The sequence below is a fragment of the Amblyomma americanum genome, chromosome 11 (genome assembly GCF_052857255.1).
Source record: "Amblyomma americanum isolate KBUSLIRL-KWMA chromosome 11, ASM5285725v1, whole genome shotgun sequence".
NCBI lineage: Eukaryota > Metazoa > Arthropoda > Arachnida > Ixodida > Ixodidae > Amblyomma > Amblyomma americanum.
The window spans coordinates 132924234-132939508 of record NC_135507.1 but is presented as its reverse complement, the minus strand read 5'-3'; the positions used below and the strand labels follow the sequence as shown (position 1 = coordinate 132939508).

Sequence of the window (15275 nt, the reverse complement as noted above, 5' to 3'; positions counted from 1 at the left end):
GAGAACGTCTTTGACGTTAACCAGCGCATGCCGAAGTTTCCTTGTGGGGACATGGGCAACGTGAACTTGGAATGTGCGCAGAATACGCGCCAAGGCTTCGCTTATTCCAGGTGTGTAGGGAACAGCGGCACGTTTCAGAGGGGACAACACGGGAGTTTCACGTGTCGGGCAAGATAACTGCTTTTCAGCGGATGCCACAAAAGCAGCTGGGTGCTCGTTGCGCGCGAGTTCTTGCCGTACAGTACCAAAGTCGACTGCCCGATCTTCAGGAAAACTGCATATGCGTTCTGCGCGTTTGAACAAGCTTGTGGCAACAGATTTCTTTTGATTAGCCGGGTGCACAGATTTGAAGTTAAGGTATCTTCCGGTGTGGGTGGGTTTCCTGTAGACGCTGAATGATAGCTTTCCACTGTTTCGTTTTACCAATACGTCCAGGAAGGGCAACGCGCCATTAATTTCTTCTTCGACGGTGAAATCAATCGCTTCTTCAATGAAATTTAAATGGGACGAAAAGGCCAGCAAATCATCTTTCCGAATGAGGCAGAAGCAGTCATCTACATATCTAAGAAAGATTCTTGGCGGTGATGGGGATGTTTCAAGGGCACGGCGCTCAACAAATTCCATAGTCAGATTCGCGACAGTCACTGAGATAGAGGCGCCCATTGGTGTGCCCTGAAGTTGTCGGTAAAAAACTGCTGAAAACTGTCGGTAAAACAACTGCTGAAAAGCAGTTATCTTGCCCGACACGTGAAACTCCCGTGTTGTCCACTCTGAAACGTGCCGCTGTTCCCTACACACCTGGAATAAGCGAAGCCTTGGCGCGTATTCTGCGCACATTCCAAGTTCACGTTGCCCATGTCCCCACAAGGAAACTTCGGCATGCGCTGGTTAACGTCAAAGACGTTCTCCCCAAAGAAAAGTACCCTGGCGTTGTTTACAGCGTCCCCTGCTCTGATTGTGACAGCGTCTACATCGGCGAGACTGGTGATTTTAATAGACGCCTAAAAGAACATTGTAATGACGTTAAAAACAAAAAAGCGAACTCTAATGCTATCGCCGAACACTCCGTATCAACTGGCCACGATATTGACTGGGGTAGGGCACACGTGCTGGCAACTGAAAAGAATCTGTACCGTCGCCTTCACCTCGAATAATTATTCATTCAAACGACTAATCGCACCCTCAATCGCAACACTGGAAATCTAACTCCTGTATACGCACGCTCCCTGCGCCCTCTTTTCAAACGTATTTAATCCTGATGCACTTTCTAATCCTTCTCATTGTGAACAAGGCTCCCGTACGGGAGCCGAAACGTCATTTTGTTGTTTTTTTACTTTTGGTCGGCGTCCTCCTTTTAAGTTTTATTATGATCGTCCCCGACCAGACGAGTTTTCGTCCAACTCTCGACTTCAAAAGAAAGTTATACGTCACATTGCCAATCTTGATTACCTAAGCCACACACGGCAAGCTTTTGAAACATTCAGTGTGTTAAAAATTCAAAGTATGTATGAATTCCGAATATTGCTTTCATTTCATCTGTCGTCATCCTTTAGGTCTATGATAGAAGGCACTGCGCTACTGAAACAGAACGATCACACAGTTAATACTCGCAACACAGACACTTGGTTAGTTCCCCATTTTCGCACTGACTATAAGTTCCAAGCACTACAGCACAATCTTCCAGTAATTTTAAATAGATATAAAGACATAAATAACCCTACTAAGAAAGCATTGCGTGAATTATTTCTTCAAAAATAATTCCTGACGTATAATTCGCGCCCAAGTACAGCTTGCTCCCTTGTATCTTATGTAAATATGTTTTCTGTATTTCCCTATTGTAATTTGTTGATGATTTTGTGCTTTCTGGCTGTCCTGTTTTTTGTGAAAACTGTAACCTGACTATGTGTTCGTTTTTTTTTGTGTGTGTATGTAAATGTTCTCAACAATGTCTGCTTCTCTGCCTTGTAACGGCTGCCTGGGCCTCGTCAAGCTGTATACCTACAGCTTTTAGTCCAGGCAGCCGCCAGAATTTTCTGGAAAATAAATGGAATTGAATTGAATTGAATTCCGGTGTTTAAAGGAGGCAACCGAACACCATAGTAAATAACATCCGACCAATGTCTCTTACATCGATTCCTTGTAAACTTATAGAACATATAGCGAAGCACATCTTCCATCACCTAGAAACAGGGTGTTTGCGTTACCCTCACCGACACGGATTGAGAGCAGGCCTTTCCACCACAACATAACTCGTAGTGACAATTCAAGATTTGGCAATGACGATTGATGCGAAGCAGCAGATAGACGTAATCGCTGTACATTTTGCCAAAGCCTTTGTTAAAGTGCCGCACAATAAATTTGTGTTTAAACTGGAAACAGCTGGAATTAATATGAATATTGTAAAACGGATTGGAGCGTACTTAACAAATCCTAACCAGGTTGTCAAAATTGATGGTGATGTGTCCGGCTCACTAGCACTGCTTTCAGGTGTCTCGCAGGGTTCTCTTCTGAGACCGTTGTTATTTTTAGTGTATATTAAAGATAAAATCAGTTGCTGGGTGAGTTGGTATTTCATGGTTACATTCACAGCGCAAAGACGTACACGAACACGAGGGGAGACACCACAAAGCGCCGTGTGGTGTCTCCCCTCGTGTTCGTCTTTGCGCTGTGAGTGTAAGCATATTAATAACATCTCTGCTGTCATGGAACCAAATGTACGACTAAAGCTATTCGCAGATGACTTTAGTTTATTCTACAGTTAGAAATACGGACGGCCAGAGTAATTTTTTGATGGTCCGTTGGGTTCTCCGGAAGGGCGCAGACCCTTCCAAACTTTGTTGTTCGGCGGTGATGAAGGGAGATGTGCAGATGACGGTCAAAGAGAAAATATATTTACAGGTATGTACAAGGGCAAACTGCGTTACAAGTTGAGTCACACAGTCAAACTGTAACTTAAAAGAAAATATCTCACACAGAGAAACTCGACAAGACCTTACTCATCGACCCGAGGTTAGAGTCTAGGTCTGTAAAATTACGTGCCACTGCACGGAGCCTCTAGCTCAACTAGACAAGACTGCCCTCCAATGATTTTACATGCAGTTTTAAAGCTTTTGCAAACAAAGAAATTAGGGCGGTCATATATCGAGGCCCGCCCTAAGCTTCGATAACCAATGGAGGTAGCCACAGCCCCTGAAGGTTGGACCCAACTTCCAGCCCGGGGCTTGGCTATAAAGAAAAAGAAACATATACAGAAAAACATTTGGAAAACCCTCTCCCCGAGGGGAGTTCTCGGCCTTAGCGCTTGATGCTTTCCCTTTTCCTGCCACACCCGCGCGTCGCCTCTCAAAGGATGAAGCGTTTTTTTTTTAGCTAATTGGCGGGACCACTGACCCACTGGCTCGCCGCAGGAATGTCAGACGGCGGAGAACGCGAGGCTTCGGTGCCATCGAGAATGCCAGAAAAAAGAAGAAAAAAAGGGGGGGCCCATCGCGGAATGTGAAGTGGTTCGCATTCTGCCGCCGTGGGAATGCTGCCTGAGATCAAGCGGCCCCACGTGCTCGTTGTTCGCGCCTCGCATGCTTTCTTGGCGCCAGGTGTCCTCGACCGTCACAGTGGTGCTGTCAGGCAGCCAGTGGTTCCTGCGCCTTTGCCACTGCTTGCGGGGGTAAGGGGGGGGGGGGGGGGGGGCGTAGACCGGAGGCCCGCAGTGACCACAAGCTAAAGGAATAAAAAAGATATGCGCGTTGATGAAGCGCGGCCTTACACGTCCCCCCTAAGAAGCTAAATGAGCTTGGAGTCCGCTCATTTACGCAGAACCAAATAAAGGCCGCGGCAACGTGAAACTCAAATTGCAGCCTCATGCAGCCAGAAATAATCAGTTCTACAAACAAAAAAAAAAGTCGCGGCACTGACAAAAGAACAACACACTTCGTTATAAACTCTTCATAAATGAAGTTTATCACAGTACGAGCGTCAGCGTGCCAGCGTCCTTGCACATGGTTCCGGTCACACACCACTGTTCACACCACAAAGTGCAGCGAGTGAACGGGAACATTCACGCCTGCCTGAGGGGTCATGGCTCAATTATTGCTTTGCTCTTTTCCCCAGCTGATGTTGGGGACGCGAGATAACGCGTCGGCGTTGCCGTTGCAGGCGCCTCGCCTGTGCGTTACAACCACATTGTAGCGCTGTAAGGCCAGTGCCCACCTTGCTAGTTTCGCGCCATGAGGCGTGCTCGTCGTCAGATAAGCAAGAGGATTGTGATCGGAGACCACGTTAATCTGTGCACCAAACACCCAGTGGTCAAATTTCTTAAGAGACCAAATTATGGCGAATGCCTCGCGCTCGATTGTTTACCAGCTGGTCTGAGTTAGCGTGAACCAGTGGCTGGCGAAGGCGATCGGTTCCTCTCGCCCCGCCTCTCCCATCTGTGCCAAGCAAGCTCCGGCCGCGACTTCGGATGCATCCGTGAACAGCCAATACAGCTTGCGGATATCGGGTGTGTTTAGCGCTGCCGCTTCGCAAAGCGACTCGTTTAGCTTATCAAAAGCCTGCTGCGCTTCCAGAGTCCAAGGAATCGCGATTGGTACCCCCTCGCTTCGTTAAGGACGTGAGTGGCGCGGCGACCTCAGCGTAGTTCTGGACATACTCGCGGTAGTAGCCACATAGCCCCAGCAGGCTTCGCAGCTGCTTTTTTGTGGTGGGCGGCGCGAGGTCCTGAATAGCGGCTAGCTTCTCGGGGTCCGGCCCGTGGGTACCACCTCCCACTACGTGACCTAAGTACCTAATATGTGCCTGTGCGATTTGGCACTTCTCCGGGCTCACCTTAAGTTTTGCTTCGCGGAGTAAGCCAAACACAATCGTCAGCTGCTTTAGATGTTCCTGCCACGACGTTGAGAAAATGGCAATGTCATCGAGATACGCCGCAGCGTAAGCGTGATGCCTGGAGAGCAGCGTATTCATCATTCGCTGGAAAGTGGCCGCCGCATTTTTTAGCCCAAATGGCATGACGCGCCAAGCGTACTGTCCTTCGTGGGTCACGAACGCGGTCAAATGTTGGCTTTTGGGGGCCACTGGTACCTGCCAATAACCTCGTCGCAGGTCTACTAGTGTAATGAACTTCGCGCGGCCTACCCTCATAATTAACTCATGTGGGGGTGTCATCGGGAATGCATCAGTGCGTGTGGCTGCGTTCAGCGCGCGGTAATCGATGCACATGCGCACTGAGCCGTCCCTCTTCCCCACACAGACCACGGGATGAGCGTAGTCGCTCTCTATGGGGTATATGAGACCCAGGTCTAACAACTCGTCAACCTGACGGCTAACCTGAACCCTACGAAGCTCGGGCACTCGATATGGGAAGGCGCGTTTTGGTTGGTACGCGTCTTGTAACTCGATTTTGTGCAGTCCCACTTCGGCCGCTCCCGGTGTTTCATCGAACAGGTCAGCGTAACCGGCGAACAGTTTCGCCATTTCAGCGCGCTGCTGAGAGTTCAAATGTGCCAGTTTCTCCTGTTCGATGGAAAAGAGGCCCGACTGTGTGGGCGCAGGGCGAGGTGTGCACTCAATTTCTCCGAAATCCGTGTCTTCGTCGAATACGACACTGTGGAGTTCGCTGACCATTCCGCGAACTCGTTGATCTTGTGTTCGCAAAGGAACGCCGCTCCAGCGGGGCCGAAAGTCCCTAACAAAGGGGCCCGTCCAGTCCCTGCCTCCGCTTCGTGCGGCGGGGGTCCTCGTTTACGCCGCGCCGTCGCGGGGGTGACCCGCCGGGAAAAACGCGAACCAAGTACAGCTGACGACATGTGGTTGTTAAGGGGTTGACGAGGCTTCGGGGGCGCACGAGGTATTAGCCGAGTGACCGGAAACCCACTATTCCTGTAACGACTGTCTACTTCCCTTAACGACTGTCTTCTCTTTGTTGCTGTCAACAACCTGAGTCATCGCCTCGTCGGCACATGTTTCTAGCGTCTGTGGTGCCGTGGGTGGCGTGGGAACGGAAGTCGCATTTGTAAGCCCACTATTCCTGTAACGACTGTCTACTTCCCTTAATGACTGTGTTCTCTTTGTTGCTGTCAATAACCTGAGTCATCGCCTCGTCGGCACATGTTTCTAGCGTCTGTGGTGCCGTGGGTGGCGTGGGAACGGAAGTCGCATTTGTGTTGTTTGTGTAGTTATTTGAAACCTCCTTCCCAAATGTTTTAATCAGACCTTTTTCCCCAATCTCTGATCAGTGGGCGGACCTTATTTTCCTTTCCCTAACCACTGATTGGCGAGATGGGTCGTTGGTTATCTTATTGGTTGCTGTCCCCGCTAAGGGCGGAGACAGAGGGTTTAAAACCAAGCGCTCTGGGTTGAGCGGGGGCTGAATTCGTCTGATCCACGATTTAGTCATGTAAATAGTTTTCTCCTTGCTTTGTTTCTTCTCGTTTTTTTTTACCTATGTTGTAAATAAATAGTTAACCTTCTCCTTTCCTTGAGTAATGTGAATGTTTGCGAGTAGAACCACCGGGTCATCAAGAAACCCCGATTTCATCATCAAGTAGTTTCCTCTCATCGCCACCTGGAAGGGGAAACTCAACTGGCGCAGACGAGACAGGATGTCAACTGGCGCAGTCGGCACAGGAAATTCAACTGGCGCAGTCGAGACAGGATCGCAACTTCTTTCTACTCAAGGCATTGGACGGAAGGTGAGAAGAACAAGTCGGTGGACAAGCTGTTGTCCTAAAGGAGAAAACGTGAAGCTGCGTCGCAAGACTGACGTCGAAAGCTTCGGGATCACGGGTCGAATTCGAGAGGACGTCGGAGGCTCAAGTCAGCTAGGAGCTGAAGGAGCCGGGCAACAACAAGCCATCGAGGGTTCGAGTCAGCGAGCTGCTGAAAAGAACCAGGCGTCCACATCGAACGGGTTCGAGTCAGCGAGCTGCTGAAAAGTAACCAGGCGACCAAGTCAAGCCAGTCACACGAGGCAGAAGTCGGCGAGCTGCTGAGAGATCCAGAGCTCAAGTCGTCCGCATCGAGGAGCCTGTCGTCATCACGGAGGACGACGAGATCACCGGGGCAGAGAGCAACCAGTAAGGTAGGAGACCTTTCTGCTTTCTCCGAATTCACCATGTCGGTGTAGTGTTTACGTGCTAGAAACGATAGCACGGAAAACGGAGATGGCTGCCGTACGGTATGATCAGGAGGGCAGGATGCGATGCATTGAGCAGGAGGAGGCTGAACAGCTAAGTGAAATTGAAAATTTGAAACTGCAAATTGAGCTGGAAACGAGAAAATTGGCACAAATGCAGATGAAATTAAGGCAGGGGGCGAAAGTCGATAGCGAGGTGTTATTCGCAGCAGTTCAATGTTTTAACTGCATGAAATTTGGGCATTCGATGATTGAGTGTCCGGAAAAACAGGAACAAGATATTCCCGCGGTGAGAAGAGAGGTGTGCGAGCTAGTATCTCATGTGGAGATACCGGCGCCTGATAAACCAAGCTCCCAGTCGGAGATGGCTGTTGATAAGGTCAGTCAACCAGATAGGGTTGACGACCTGGCATGCCGCAACTTGGAATCCGAAGGTCAAAATTCTGAATCCTGTGTGGATTCAGGGAACGAAATAACAAAACGGGAATGTGTGGTTCTCCAAAGAGCACAAGCTGATCTAACGCTGTGTGCCGTGCCAGAACCGATCGCTGAAGGCATAGAGGCGTTAGTCACACCTGTGAAGCATTCGCTGTCAGAGCGAGCACATATAGAGCAGACCCAGGAGGCACTTGAGTGTGTTGCTCACGATGAAGGGTTCAGCATCGCGGCCCAGTCTATGTGCGCTAACTCTGACGCAGCAGTAAGGGTCGAGGACGAGAAGGCGGATCTGAGTGCGAGAACGTGCTTTGCAGTCGATGGCAATCTAGCTGCCAAAGAGGAGTTGTCTTACCAGCCGGTGCTGACACTGTGCGCACTCACAGCGACAGCAGATCTAGCTAGAGGTGTAGGGCAGCTGGTAACACCGGAAATACACGCACTAACAGAGCATTCTGAAAGGGAGCAGCTTGAAGAAGAAAATTACAGTTCAGATTTCGAAGAGCATTTCGAAAGTCCCCACGATTCGGTTCGCGACAAACCCGGGGCTTTAGTAGAGCTTCAGGCAGATCCGAACGCTGCAAATGTTTCTGCAGCAGATTGGGAGTTAACAGGAACAGCTGAGAGTTTCGCAGCAGATAGGGAACTGGGGGATTCGGATACTGCACCCATCCCTGCAAGCTTAAACATAGAGCATAAGACCTCATTACCAGAAGAGCGGGAGCAAGCTGGTCAAGGTAAATGGGAGAAAAGAATGCTTAAGGGCATGGTTTTCTTTGAACAGAATGCCGGCTGCCAGCCGTACAGGGAGCTAGCGCTACCTGAAGAGCGATGTAAAACTGCATGTGAAGTAGCCGGTGACAGGCCTATCCCAACTGTGAAATTCAAAGAGGCAGAGAACGCAGACACGATGGCAGCAGCAATCTTGTTAGAACGCAGGGAGCTGGTGAGCTTTGTTGCTTTTGATGAAAACGACGATGTAGACCCGATAACGGCGGTAGCCTTCACAACCGGCTCCGTGCCGGATAAACTGGAATTTTGGTCCAATCTTGTGGACAAAGCTAAAAGGAAACATCTTCTTTTTCGAGATGTAGGTGGCTAGAAATCATTCTGCCAATTTGGCGCACCGATCTGACATGGTGGATTCTGGAATGTGCAGATTGGTGTCCGAACCTTGTGTGCACGGAACGAATTGAGGCTGTGTATGTGTGTGTGCCCAGTGATGCTTGGAACCTTGTGGACGGACTTTAATGTCACACTGACAGCAAGTGTCCGCGTGACATTCTTGGTTGGGAGGTGTGGAGTTCGCTGACCATTCCGCGAACTCGTTGATCTTGTGTTCGCAAAGGAACGCCGCTCCAGCGGGGCCGAAAGTCCCTAACAAAGGGGCCCGTCCAGTCCCTGCCTCCCCTTCGTGCGGCGGGGGTCCTCGTTTACGCCGCGCCGTCACGGGGATGACCCGCCGGGAAAAACGCGAACCAAGTACAGCTGACGACATGTGGTTGTTAAGGGGTTGACGAGGCTTCGGGGGCGCACGAGGTATTAGCCGAGTGACCGGAAACCCACTATTCCTGTAACGACTGTCTACTTCCCTTAACGACTGTCTTCTCTTTGTTGCTGTCAACAACCTGAGTCATCGCCTCGTCGGCACATGTTTCTAGCGTCTGTGGTGCCGTGGGTGGCGTGGGAGCGGAAGTCGCATTTGTGTTGTTTGTGTAGTTATTTGAAACCTCCTTCCCAAATGTTTTAATCAGACCTTTTTCCCCAATCTCTGATCAGTGGGCGGACCTTATTTTCCTTTCCCTAACCACTGATTGGCGAGATGGGTCGTTGGTTATCTTATTGGTTGCTGTCCCCGCTAAGGGCGGAGACAGAGGGTTTAAAACCAAGCGCTCTGGGTTGAGCGGGGGCTGAATTCGTCTGATCCACGATTTAGTCATGTAAATAGTTTTCTCCTTGCTTTGTTTCTTCTCGTTTTTTTTACCTACGTTGTAAATAAATAGTTAACCTTCTCCTTTCCTTGAGTAATGTGAATGTTTGCGAGTAGAACCACCGGGTCATCAAGAAACCCCGATTTCATCATCAAGTAGTTTCCTCTCATCGCCACCTGGAAGGGGAAACTCAACTGACACCAACGTGGCTAACCCGCGCATAGTAAGGCCGAAGCCTATTTGCATGGACAAGTGGCGCGGCTCGCGCTCCGGTATCGATCCTGTAGGAGTTTTGCCTTTCCTGCGCGGTTATGGCATATGTGCCGAGCCATTTAGGAGATAGTTTGTGGTCGCGGTCGGTATCAAACACGAGAACTTGATCTCCGACGCTGAAAACTTTGTTCCTAGCCTGCCTATTGTACGCCTGCGTGTAGCTCCCCTGTCGTGCGCTTGCCGTTAGCCCCGCTACTGCCGCGGCTATCTCTAGCTGTTCGCGCAGCTGTCTCAAATATTTTGCGGGCTCTTTCCTTAGTGTGTTTGGGAGTGGCTGCTCACCCGTCCAAGTGCTCTGCAAAATGGCCAGGGGCCCCGTAGGACTCCTGCCGTAAAGGAGTCGGAATGGGGAAACCCCTGTGGTGTCATGGGGTACCTCCCTGTACGCCCATAGCACAAATGGGATGAGCCTGTCCCAGTTTCTCGGGTCTTTCTCTATTACATGAAAAATCATGTTTTTGAGGACGCGGTTCCACCATTCTACTGTCCCGTTGCTCTCGGGATGTTCTGAGTCGAAAAACGGGGCGCGCATCCCAATCTTGCTAACATCTCCCTTGTCAGCTGTGCAGTGAAGTTAGTTCCTTGGTCTGAGCATATAACTTCCGGGATACCGGTGCGGCTAAAGATTGCGAGTAGGGCGTCGCATGTTGCTCTCGCGGTTAGTGAACGCAGACAAACCACTTCGGGCCACCGCGTGCACAAATCAACCAGGCAAAGAGCGTACCTATGGCCCTGGCCTGAGGGCATGTCAATCGGCCCGATGATGTCGACGTTTACTATTTGGAAAGGGTGGTCAGGTCTGGTGAGTGGCGTGATAGGCACCCTGTCTTTAAGCCGCCTATCTGACCTGATCTGACAAGCGTGACACGTCTTGCATCGTTGTGCCACAACTGCCTCTAAACCGGGCCAAAAAAGACTATACTTAATTCTCGCCCTCGTCTTTCTTGGGCCCAAATGTCCTCCCCAGAGATATTCGTGGGCCAATGAAAGCACTTCTTCCCGTCTGCTGAGGGGCAGCACAAGCATCTTGACTTTTGCGCCTGCGATGGAGTCCCGGTGGTATAAAAGACCGTCCGAGATGAACATGCCCCCTTTTCCCGATTTTGCGTCCTCCCAAGATTTCCTAAGGCTTTCATCGGACAGCTGGGCCGAACGTAACTTCTCTCGCTGCTTAGAGGACGCGTCCTCGTCGTCACGCATTGAGCACTGGTCTTGAATCGGGTACTCGTCGCGGCCCGCTTTATGCTGCTCGCCCGATGCCTCGCTCGACACATCGTTTTCCTGTTCGTCCGCCTGGGATTGGTTCGCGTGGACCTCGCCCGTCGTTGGGGTCGGCTCGTAGCTCTTCTCGGCCACGGAGAAGGCCACGCTACCTGTGTCAGCCGCAATGTGGCTCTTGCTCTGGGCAAGCGCCGCGCCGCGTCTGTCGATCTGCGCTAGCAGCTCCCAGTCCTCCCGCAATAGTAAGCAGTCTATACCCTCCGCGAGCTTGCCTGTGAGCGCACAGACTATATGTACGGTCTCCGGTCGCGCTACAAGTGTGGGGCACCGCTTCACACTGACCGCGAGGGTAACTAGTTTTGCCTCTACTGTTTCGCCAAAGGCTGAAACAAGATTAATCTTGCCCGAAGGCTCCTGGGATACGCTGGGCACGAGGCTTTCTCTGACTACAGTAATCTGGCTGCCGGTGTCAATGATTGCAGTTGCCGGCACACCGGCGCATTCGATCTGAACCTGCTGTAGCTTTGATTGCCGTGCTTGGTCGGACGACCCTGGGGCATTCATTTCTGCCACCAAAGTCCTGTGCGGGTGGGCTGATGCTAGGATTTCGGCTGTCTCTGTGCTGGATACTGCCACTCTCTGTGTCCGGGCGAGCTTATCGGTTTTCTGCGCATTGTGAGCGGCTCGTGGGCAGTCCTTTGCGCGATGGCCTACTGCGCGGCACACGAAAATTTGCACCTGTCGTCTCTTGTCGCTGGTCGCAGGTTGGGTAGGAGTCTTTTCTTTCTCAGAGTGTGTGACCGTTTGTCGCACCACGCGCCCCTTTCCCTTAGCCTGCTCGAATGTCTGCAGCATCCGTGACATCCCGTCCGATTTCACCCATTTCTCTCCCTCGCGGAGGCGCACGTATTCTAAGCCCTCTGTGCTTAGGCTCGCTTTCATCCTATCGGCCACGACGAGAGCCACCACGTCTTCCTTGCTGTCTGCATCCCTCGAGCGCAGGTAGTACTGGAAGTAAGTTTTTACGCGAGAGGCAAATTGCGCCCATGTTTTCTCCTTGCGCTTTGCGGCGCGCTCGAACCGGTCTAGGTACTCAGCGGGGGTGTTTTAGCTCGTTTAAAACGGCTTTCTTCACTAAGTCTTAGTCACCGCTCTCATCATCCTTGAGTCCACGAAGCAAGTACCGCACACGCTCGGTCAGTGCTGGCATTATCAAAAGTACGCGGCTGTTTTCTGGCACATCGTACGTTGTGTATAATCTTTCGACCTCGTCAAACCACAGCGGTACATCCGCGTCACGCGGTAACTTGAGCCCCTTTAGGACCTTGGCACATTGGGATACTGGGTCGAGGACTGTTCGCCGTTGCTCGTCAGGTACCAGCATTAAGGGAGTCTGCCACCAATCGTTCCTATGCCAAGTTTCCCCAACTCGATGCGTTCGCGAGATTCGATCTTAAGCTTTTCGAGCTGAAAATCTAGTTCCATGCGGCGGATCTCTACGGCATCAGACCTTGTCCCTGGAGTTATTTTCCGTCGCGTTTCCGCTACCGACTCCTTCGTCGCCCCATCTAATGCTGCCCCTGCCGACATCGCGTCTTCCTGAGAAATATCACTTGACAGGTCGTCCTCCTCAAATACATTCTGGTCCGATGCACCCTCCTCTGCCCCTCTGTCAGCTGAGCTCGCCATCATGCTCCGCGTCTGCACCATACACCCGTTTACGCTTGAGCCATAACCACCTCAGAGAGACGTAAGGAATCCCGCTCACCCGTGCTGCTGTCGGTAGTAGGTGTCGTTTCTTCTCCAAACTCGTCCGGAGCCGAAGGGTGAGCGCCGCCGTGGGGTCGGTGAGCCGGGGTACCTTTTCAGCTTGGCTGGTGCCGGAGATCGATTCCTTCTGGTCCTCCTGGGTGGCTACCACGTGCTGGGCGTTGCCGAGTGCCTGGACACTGCTGGGCCTGCGGGTGGCGTCAGCTCGGGGCTGATGGTCGCCGAATCCTGTAGACTGCGCCAGTAATTTTGTGATGGTCCGTTGGGTTCTTCGGAAGGGCGCAGACCCTTCCAAACGTTGTTGTTCGGCGGTGATGAAGGGGGGAGATGTGCAGATGACGGTCATAGAGAAAATATATTTACAGGATGTACAAGGGCAAACTGCGTCACAAGTTGAGTCACACAGACAGTCAAATTGTAACTTAAAAGAAAATATCTCACACAGAGGAACTCGACAAGACCTTACTCATCGACCCGAGGTTAGAGTCTAGGTCTGTAAAATTACGTGCCACTGCACGGAGCCTCTAGCTCAAATAGACAAGACTGCCCTCCAATGATTTTACATGCAGTTTTAAAGCTTTTGCAAACAAAGAAATTAGGGCGGTCATATATCGAGGCCCGCCCTAAGCTTCGATAACCAATGGAGGCAGCCACAACCTCTGTAGGTTGGACCCAACTTCGAGCCCGGGCAACTTCGAGCCCGGGACTTGGCTATAAAGAAAAAGAAACATATACAGAAAATCATTTTGAGAACCCTCTCCCCGAGGGGAGTTCTCGGCCTTAGCGCTTGATGCTTTCCCTTTCGCTGCCGCACCCGCGCGTCGCCTCTCAAGGGATGATGCGTTTTTTTTAGCTAATTGGCGGGGCCACTGACCCACTGGCTCGCCGCAGGAATGTCAGACGGCGGAGAACCGCGACGCTTCGGTGCCATCGAGAATGCCAAAAAAAAAAAAGAAAAAAAGGGGGGGCCCATCGCGGAATGTGAAGTGGTTCGCATTCTGCCGCCGTGGGAATGCTGCCTAAGATCAAGCGGCCCCACGTGCTCGTTGTTCGCGCCTCGCATGCTTTCTTGGCGCCAGGTGTCCTCGGCCGTCACAGTGGTGCTGTCAAGCAGCCAGTGCTTCCTGCGCCTTTGCCACTGCTTGCGGGGGTAAGGGGGGGGGGGGGGGGGGGCGTAGACCGGAGGCCCGCAGTGACCACAAGCTAATGGAATAAAAAAAGATATGCGCGTTGATGAAGCGCGGCCTTACAGCCAGCGTAGAATTAACAACTCTTCGGAGGCATTAAGCGAATGGTGCAAAAAATGGAACATGGAAATAAAGTATTCGATATCAACATATACGCACATTACAATGAACAACTCTGTTCTTTCGCTCCCGTATTTCGTTGGTGACAAGTGTATGGTGAGCGCAACTCAGTTTAAGTATCTAGGAATGAAAATAACACAAAATTTAATTTGGGGCACACGTATAGCAGAGGTATGTTCCAAAGCATACCAGAGGTTTTATTTTGAAAAAAAAATTGAAGCATGCTACACGAGATGTAAGACTAATTGCATATAAAAATTTTCTGAGGCCAGTCCTTGGGTATGCGTCAGTAGTATGGAGTGCTAAACCGAATTATTTAAAGAAATAATTATAAAGAGTTTAGTGGTACGCAGTACTTCTTTATAACGCTAAAACGGATGCTTGGCCGAGTTGGTAAGTCATTTTAAACAGAACAGAGCGCAGTTTCACAGGGACAACGAGGGAGACACGAAACACACGTACGCAGTACGCTTTATTTGCTACCGTATCGAAGGACGGACTCAGTTGCAGATATGCTCTCTTCCTGTAACCTGGATTTATTAGTAACACGTAGACGAAAAAACGGCTGAAGTTATTATTCCAGATGCTCCAAGGACAGATAAATATTCAGAAGAAAACATACATATAAGCACCAGGCAAACGAAGTTCTAGAACAAATCATAGTCGCATAATTCAGCCGTACCATGCCCTTAGTGAAACTTTCAGACATTCCTTCTTCCCCCCTGTGATTGAAATGTGGAATGACTTGCCAATGAGTCTTGTGGAACAGAGGGATCTGCATGAATTTGTGAGGAGCAAAACCGCAAAACAGGACGGGACTGAGGCAGGCGACAACAGTCCCGTGCTGTTTTGCGGTTTTGCTCCTCACGATGTCCTACCAACTGGCCTACGACCAACTCCTTCTCAGCTGCATGAATTCGAACGATCTCTGGATAGCCATCTGCTTGAAAGTGTCATTTGATGCTTGACTGAATGTACCGTTTCATGCTGATGTGTCAGTGCTTGTGAATAACGCTGTTTTTCTACGAAGTTTTAGTACCCTCTCTGTAAGAACCCATGCACAAATGTTGACAGTATCGTTAAAAAAGCAGTGTATCACGGCTCTACCAACCGGCAGAAACCAACCTGATGAGGCGAAAAAAAATTACAAAATAAGGAGCAGCAGCAGTTTCAGGGTCTGTAGAGGCGACAAAAAAAATTACAAGA

At 50.7% G+C, this 15275-nt stretch overlaps 1 pseudogene; it reads right to left on the bottom strand.

Moving 5' to 3' along the window:
* Window positions 1-4079: 4079 nt before the first annotated feature.
* LOC144109895 (uncharacterized) lies at window positions 4080-14778 on the bottom strand (annotated as a pseudogene).
* Between the last annotated feature and the right edge of the window lie 497 nt (window positions 14779-15275).